Genomic DNA, 8,322 nt, shown 5'->3' on the forward strand with positions numbered 1-8,322 from the left:
ACTAAGGAAGAGAACTCGGAGACATGCAGACAGGCACACAGAAAGACAAAAGAGAGAGACGGGAGGACGCACTTGCATGTCAAATTGGCACACTGTCTAGACTGCAATGCAGGGTTATAACCTGCTCACAACCATCTTAATCATTTACACAACTTTTCTGTTACATAAATAAACTAAAACACAACAGATCTGCCTCTGGCTTCATGCGTGTGTGAGAGCCAATGGAGTCAGTTGGAGCAGTGAAGCAAGTTAAATCATCAGCCGCAAGGCATGGTGGGTAACAGCATGGATGAGTCATCAGCCCAGCAGCCACTTACTGGCTTACTTGCAGGTGCACACACATGCACACATATGGGCTGCACTGGTTCACATGAAAATAGACACACAAATGGACTCCCACAATAAAGGAAGCTTTGCAGCTGCACACACTTACAGATATTGTGCAGAAGTGTGGACAGGGATGATGTGCTGTATGTAGGCATGCAGAGGCAGTGAAGGGACTCAAAATGAATAGCAGAGCCGCTGGGCATGATGCCAGGTTAAGAGAAAGAGAAAAAAGAAACCAAGGTGAAAAAGTAATAGAGAGAGAGAGATAGAGATATGCAGGTAAAGAGTGATGAAAGGGTGAAAATACTGAAGTACAGTGCACAACTTAGTGGTGGAGGAGGCAAGCAGCGGCGGGAGGGAGGGAGGGAGGGAGGAAGGGTGGGAGGTAGTGTTGGATGTTCAGAGTGAAGGAGAGAGTGGGAGGGAGTTCAGGAGGGAGGCAACAAGGATACACTGTAAAAAGAGGGAGGGGAGAGAGAGAGAAGGAGCGTGTCTATGTAGGAATGTGATTGTGTTCAGAGTATGGGAGATGGGACGGGCTGATTGCACCATACCAGGTGTTGAAGGAGGGCTGAGGGGGGGACTTAGAAAGATCAGCAACAACCGCATCTCTTTCTCTCCACACCAACTAGTATCTGGAAGTGGCTTGTCCACTGTGATCAGCTTTGGGAAACGGAGCGGCTGGGACCGGGACCGGGACTGGGACTGGGACTGTGGGGGCAGGCAGACAACAATGAAGGTAAGTCATCTCTAGCTGGACTTGAAAGAAGGTTGTGGTTGGGTTGTTTGAGTGGATGGGGACAATTGATGGGACAGACTCAGTCAGGGTCTGCAGCCTTGCAACTTTGAACAGGAAACAACCTGAAAGACCCTAACAGGTCCCACAGATTTGAAGGATTTGTTAGGTGGAGCTGTCTAATAGCTTACATTAAGATTTTTTTTGTACTAAGTAAAGAACAAAATGTAGAAAAGGTTCGTTTTAGTTCCACGCTGAATTATGTCATATGTTTACTTACTTCAACATTCTGACTGAACTAAAGTTTCTCAGCATGAAGGCAGTCCAAGTCTCTTGCTATGTTTTACATGCACGCTCAAAGTGAGACATCACTGTGTTTGAGGACATGCCAGATCTGAATCAAATGTCTACTTTGAACTTTTCTTTTTATAAAACTGACAATCCTATTCTTTACTTTCAGCCCAGCCATTACCAGACAAACCATTGTTTTTTAAACTTGGTGAAATAATAGGGAGCTGGATGAGGCTTCATGTAAATGGTACACTACACAGCAATTTGGGGGAAATAAATGGCAGTGGACACAGAGCTAGTTGTTAAAGGTATTTAAAGCATAACTTAAGTGTGTCCTTATTTATACAGACACACACACACACACACACACACACATACAGTACATGTCCCACCCTATGATTCTCAAAAGGAACTGGCTCAACTGTTTTGGCATATTCTTGTGATTTTTGCAGTACAATTGAATGCAACACAAGGAAGATTCTGTGTGTGGAGTAACTTACCTTTTGCACTACCTTCCAGTTTGCAAACTGTCACACCTGTGTACAGAAATGAGACCTGTTGAGACCTGTTGGGGACCTGATTTTACTCTACTGAGTATAAGGCGCTTGCTCAGGCAAGTTCAGTTTTTCTCTGTACTGTAAAGTATTGTACAAAGAAAAACACAGGGGAGAGACCGAGTCACAAGAAGAGGGTGTGGAGGATAAAAGCTGCAAAGACAGCTCTCTTGTATTATCACAGGAGAGAATAGCTGAGCTGCAAAGATTTATCATATAATCAATTTGTTTTCAGATATTTAATTAATCGCCAAGAAGTTTGATAATCACTTAATCAGTTTAAGTCATTTCTTAGGGGGAAAAAAGTAAGAATTATCTGAAACCATGTGAATCTTATGGTTTCTTCAGTCCTCTGTGACAGTAAATTTAATATATCTTTGCGTTGTGGACAAAACAAGACATTTGAGGATGTCGTCTTGGGCATTGGGAGACACTGAGCTACATTTTTTACAATTTTCTAACATTTTATAGACTTAACTAATCGATTATTCAAGAAAATAATTGATTAAAATAATAGTTAGCTCCAGCGCCAGAGAAAAGCTAGGCTATTTGTTTTCCTTATGTGGAGTGCAGTATTCCTTTTGTTGATGTAAAAAGCTTGACCTCACAGATCAATTTATATCTTTTATCTTTGCAATGTTTTCATGGGAACTAATGCAGCTCTGTAACAGATCTTTAGAGTGTTACAAACCATTAGAGCTGTTATGACCTGCTAAGGAGAACGCGTCTTAAAATAACTGTCCCAGTTACCCAAATGCAGCATCCTTTCATAAGTGAATGCTCTGTGTCAGAGAAGTGCAGGATCCCACCATCTCTGTGAGTGTCAGCTCATGTTGCACAGTTTTCAACTTTTCAGTGATGATTCATATGTGAACTTTCTAAAAATAGAATTATATTCTAACGCTATATGAATCAGTTGAGCAACTGTGCACAGCAGGTGAGCATCAAACGTGACTTCTGTGAGTTATGACACCTCAAACTGTTGAAAAACCCACGCAGTTTCCCCACAATGAACAATTTAGCATTACAAGGTCGGAGGGGGGGGGCCTTTTATTTTGGAGCTGAGCGCAAGTATTGCATTCGGCACGTTTCCAGCTGCTTTCAGAATGATATAGACCCCTGAAAGTGATCTCATTATGTCTTCTCTTACATCCACATTATACCAGCGCCAAGCAGACACACACAGACACACACAGACACACACACACACACACACAGCCACAGCAGATTAAGAGGATGGGAGGATGGTTACGCTCCAGAATGACAAGCTTATCACTGAGTCTTCAGCTTGCAGGGTCAATGGGCCCCAGTGCCAAGAAAGATCTCATTCTTTTCCACCTATCATTCCAACCAGATACCATATCCAACAAAACTACATAAGACAGGCTTTTGAGAAATGATGCCGTGATAATGTGTGAGTGTGTGAAACAGGTTAGGTGAGTTTAAGTAGTTCAAAAGTTTTTTTTTTGTAATTTGTATTTGAAACACAGTTTGGTTAGACAATACCTGAAGGTATCTACATAAGAATGACATGACACTATCATGAACGTGTCATAAACATAATAAACAAGTCACGAAGGTTTATGACATAACGCTTCTTTTAGTAAGTGTCATTTGGTATTGTCATGACAAGTTATGGTCAGGGGTAGGTTAGGGTTAAGTTTATGTGTCATGACTGTGCTCATAAGAGGGTCATGTGCTCATAACAGTGTCATTTCACTCTTGTGTTGATAAAGTTTTACCCACAATTTAATAATCTGACATTGTAATACCACTAAAAAAAAAAACAGAACAAAGCATGTATTCTAGTTTGACACCATTGATAGCTGGTAAAATGTGTATTTTTCGCGACATAACTTCTACACTTTGACAGCAAGTGTGCTGTCCTTGCTGAAAGCTTAATTACGGCACAAAGAATAATACGACACCATAACAAAGCTTTTATGACAATCAATCAAATTTTACTTTCATATTTCTGAGGCTGTCGTGTAATACATAACTGACAAAGAATGTTGGAAAACAAGTGGCGGGTGCTGGAAAACCCGCCACTTCCCTGGGCAATGGATGGGCAATAATTGGAAACGTCTAAAAATACTTCCATTTGTTACAATCCATTTTCACTTGCTGTTTTTAGAGTGGGATAAAAGCCTTAGGCGTAAATACTTCATGACTATGGAGCTAGCCGGTGATCTGCTGTATCTACCTGAAGACACGTACAACTCTTTAAAACCATTTTTGGACTGAATCCAGGGCACTGCATAAAATGTGAAGCATTACAAAAAAGTGCAGAGACATATTGTAATGCAATAATCAATTCTGTGTGGATGGATGCAGCTCGACATAGGAAAAGGAAAGGACATTTCGGATATTTAATTTTAGGACTCCTTAAATTCATGAGCATCAATTCCCATCGTCGTCGCAGCACTAAAGGCTCCCATTTAGACTCCATTAAAAATACATTTCCCTCTATACTCCAGCTGCCAAGGTTATGTAAATGCCTGTATTACATGAGCAGTACTTGGCCAGCCTTACAAACCCAGTGAGCAGTTCACATAACCTCCTTATCTACTAAAACCTTAGGAGGTTGATTGTTTGGCTGACCTCGATGCACATAATAGTATTCGAATGCAATCTAATTTGAACAAATGGGTTCTTTACGGGCGCCTTGGCAGCTTACCTCGTAGAGCGCGCGCCCACATGCAGAGGCTAAGTCCTTGGCTCAACGGCCACTGGTTTGATTCTGACATGTGGCCCTTTTCTGCCTGTCATTCCCCTTCTCTCTCTCTCCCCCCTTTCAAGTCTAAAGCTGTCATGTCAGAAATAAAGCCCTAAAAATGCCTCACACAAAAAATAAGGGGTTCTTTGTAAAGCGCCCACCTGCCTGCCGACGGAAGACACTGAGGTCAAGTTAATGACCAACGCGTTTTTTACTCGTCTGATTAAAGCCTGGATGCTCTCATGAACCATTTGTATGTATGGCTACAAACAGTGGTGAACTTGAATTTGTATGTATGCCATGTAATATGACTGTGTGCCGCACACTGACTCCTGATGTGTAAGCGTGTGAAGTGGCGCTTTTACGGAGGAGATCGAGGAGGATGTGTGGGTCATGAAACGCAGGGCTTTCAAGTGGATGGGTGGAGTTCTAGAACCGGAAATGGTTAAGGGTAACAACACATGTTATACTAATACTTAATACTTTTTTTTTAACCCAAACCACAATCTTTTTTTCTATTCTTAACTAGCAGTTTTGCTGCCTAAACTTAACTGTTGTCGCCACATGACAGTCAGCGTTTGTCATGCAACAGGTTTCTCACCGTAATTCTGTAGTTTATCATATGAATTATTGCACATATTTTTTACGTTTGATATCATACGAACACGTTCATGAGATGTGTTGCTCAAGAGAAATTGTAGTTCTTACTGTGAGTCTTTCTCTGCATCCAAACCCCTCAAAGTTTGAGCAGAGAAGACATTGACTGTTTGTTGGCCAATACAACGGTCATCAATGTACAATGCACTGTTAGCTCCACAGAATACAAATCTCTCTCTCTCTCTCAGACACACTCCATCTTTCCATGTCTCTTTCTCTTTCTGCCCGTGCATCTCTCTCTCCGTGCCTGGTATTCCATCTCCTCACTCTGAGGCGGTAATGAGTGTCTGCTATTCTGCTCTTCAGCATTGAAGTCCTATTCATGCTCGATCTCCTTCACAATGCACTAAAGGGATTACCCAATTAGCTGCTATTGGACGCCATTGTGCGTGAATGCCTCTGTATGTGTGTGTGTGTGTGTGTGTGTGTATGTGTGCACTTGGTCAGTAGATATATGTGTTAGCAGTGAAAGTGAAAGATAGATGGCTGTCTGTACAACAGACTTCATCCCCAGTTGATGTTCTGCAGTCCACATTACTCATCCCCACAACTCAGCCACAGAGAGTAAGACACAAGATGGAGAAATGTGTGTGTGTGTGTGTGTGTGTGTGTGTGTGTGTGTGTGTGTGTGCGTGTGCGTGTGCGTGTGCGTGTGCGTGTGCGTGTGCGTGTGCGTGTGTGTGTGCGTGTGTGTCTGTGTGTGTGTGTGTGTGTGAGAGAGAGACTGGGGCCTGGACACACCACAGAGGATGACAGAGAAAAAGACACACTATTACTTCTCAATAATTCAACCGATCAGCCCATCAGCCCCATCGTTCTCTGGAAATATACTCTCTCCTGTCATACTGTGCATGAGCTGTTTCTTCTTCTCCTCGCTTTCAATTGTTAGTTTAATTTCCACTGAGTCATGCGTGGGATAATGGGAAATGAGTGCATCATCACATGTCAGTTTCTTTGTGCGAACAATCGATCGATTCCAGTTATCTAATGTGTTACATCACGCTGAGAGCAATATGTTCAGTGTACATTTAGAAGATCGAACAGCAGAATAAGGATTGATTTAGACAGATGTCTCCTAAAGAATTAAAGTTTTAACCCAGAATGTTTGACAATCTAAATTTTCTCTGGAGAGACTAAAACCAGAAATGACTTAACTAGCAAGTATTGCTCATATTGCTTATATCAAGTATTGCTTGTGAACTCACAGTATGATAAAGGTTATGTTATTTTACATGGATGTTGTGGAAATGTCAATTTGGCAGCTTTTTGCTTCAGTAGTTGACTCCTACCATAAGTCTTTGAAGTCAGACATCCCTGCGAGCACTTAAACACACCATGCTGGAAGCTGCTGCAAAACAAATTGTGCTTTCATCTCCATTATCTCTAACCTGATAACCTGACTTTGACAAAATATTTACTGTGATGGATTAGCTGCATCAAATAAGTTTAAGGTCTGCCACATCCTCCACTGACATTTAAAGCCTTGGCTGCCCATACAATATAACGGACACGTTTGAAAATGAAAAGAAATTTTAAAAACTGAAGGCAATTTGTGGGAAATGAATAGGAGAGGGGGACTCAACTGGTTTTACACAGTTAGTTTACTCATCATGGGGATGGTTCATGACACGGTCTGGGGCTCGGGGTGATGGAATCAGGATTAAAGCACAACTGTCGCCAAAATGCGACAGTTGTTTTTGTAAATGTGCCCCATTCAAACTTTAGTTTAAAAGCATAATTAGGACGGAAGCGCCACTTTTAAGATTAACCATATCTTTGTTTTTCGGTCAAATGGCCTTTTGAATGGGAGAGCTAGGGGCACTTGTATGATAGCATCAAAATCACTATCTTTGCTCAAAGTATCACCAGGGGCTCTCCACAGTGTTTATGTACACAGAGTTTAATAAAAAAGAAAGGTTTTGAACAACTCACTTTGGCAGTTGTTAGTTTTTCCGGACGCTACCATCTCCGAATGCAATGTAACACGGAGGAGATTAAAGGTGGGAAGCTCCTAATGCTTAGTTCCATATACTGTAAATGCACGGATCATTTGTTGTTTTGTCCTTAGTGAAAAATAATATTGACCTTGTAGTTGAAACTGTTTGAAAAGTTTCACGTTGTGTCGAGGCTTCTTAGTGTTTTAAAAATGTTGATCTTGACACTTTTATAGCAGCGCCCCTAGCTTTCCCATTCAAAAGGCCATTTGACAAAAAACAAAGATGCCAGTAAATCTTAAAAGTGGCGCCTATGTCCTAACTATGCTTTGAACCTGAATTTTACTCAGTTACATTTACAAAATGCCCCATGGTTTCATTTTGGCAAGAGTTACGCTTAAACTTGGGCTTTGAGACTTTTTAACTTTATTTTCTATACTGTACACATTTAACAGACATCCTGTAGGCATGGAGTTTAAAAGACATGGAATGGAGGGTTTTGGGAAACAATGCTGTTAAGTTCCATTATGGAAAGCTAGGGAAGGAAGGTTTCTGGGCCATGCCATGCAAAGCACTGGATTGGTTCTTTTTATTGCATTTTCCCAAAAACTTATTTAAATTGGTAGCATGGTATTGCTGGAGTTACAAAGTACATAGAGAACAAGTCAATTTCAAGAGTGGTTCTTTAAAGCTTAAAAGTTATGTTACAGATGGAAAGTGGTTGAACAGTTTGGGCCCTCCAATAAAGAAACACTGTGTTTGAAATGATGTGTGCGTATAAGACGCCACACATGAACAAAGAAGTATAATCTGTCTAAGACTGACCTAAAAAAACAGACACACTGAACTAGATAGATTACACGTGCATCTGTTAGAAATTACCATATAGACAGTGAGAATTAAAGTGTTGCCATCTGGCACCGTGGCAGTGTGGAGGTACAGTAAGACTGAGGGGATAGTTTCATTGTTGTTGTGAGACAGGTATAAATCCTGGGCCTTTATAACACACTGCTGCCTCACTGGCTGTGGTAATGGATTGGCCATGCCCTCGGAGAGTGGGTCTATGTGTGACTGTGCTGCTTGTGTGTGTGTGTGTGGGGGGGGGGG

At 41.5% G+C, this 8,322-nt stretch overlaps 1 protein-coding gene across 1 annotated transcript in view; it reads left to right on the plus strand.

The window, feature by feature from the left end:
- Nucleotides 1–784: 784 nt before the first annotated feature.
- The window catches only part of lzts1 (leucine zipper, putative tumor suppressor 1), a 22,760-nt gene continuing 15,222 nt past the window's right edge, over nt 785–8,322 (plus strand). Inside the window, exon 1 of the mRNA XM_034871265.1 lies at nt 785–1,066. The gene's annotated coding sequence lies outside the window, so the exon portion shown is untranslated. The remainder of the gene's footprint in view (nt 1,067–8,322) is intronic.

This window comes from Etheostoma cragini, chromosome 5 (assembly GCF_013103735.1).
Source record: "Etheostoma cragini isolate CJK2018 chromosome 5, CSU_Ecrag_1.0, whole genome shotgun sequence".
Classification (NCBI taxonomy): Eukaryota; Metazoa; Chordata; class Actinopteri; order Perciformes; family Percidae; genus Etheostoma; species Etheostoma cragini.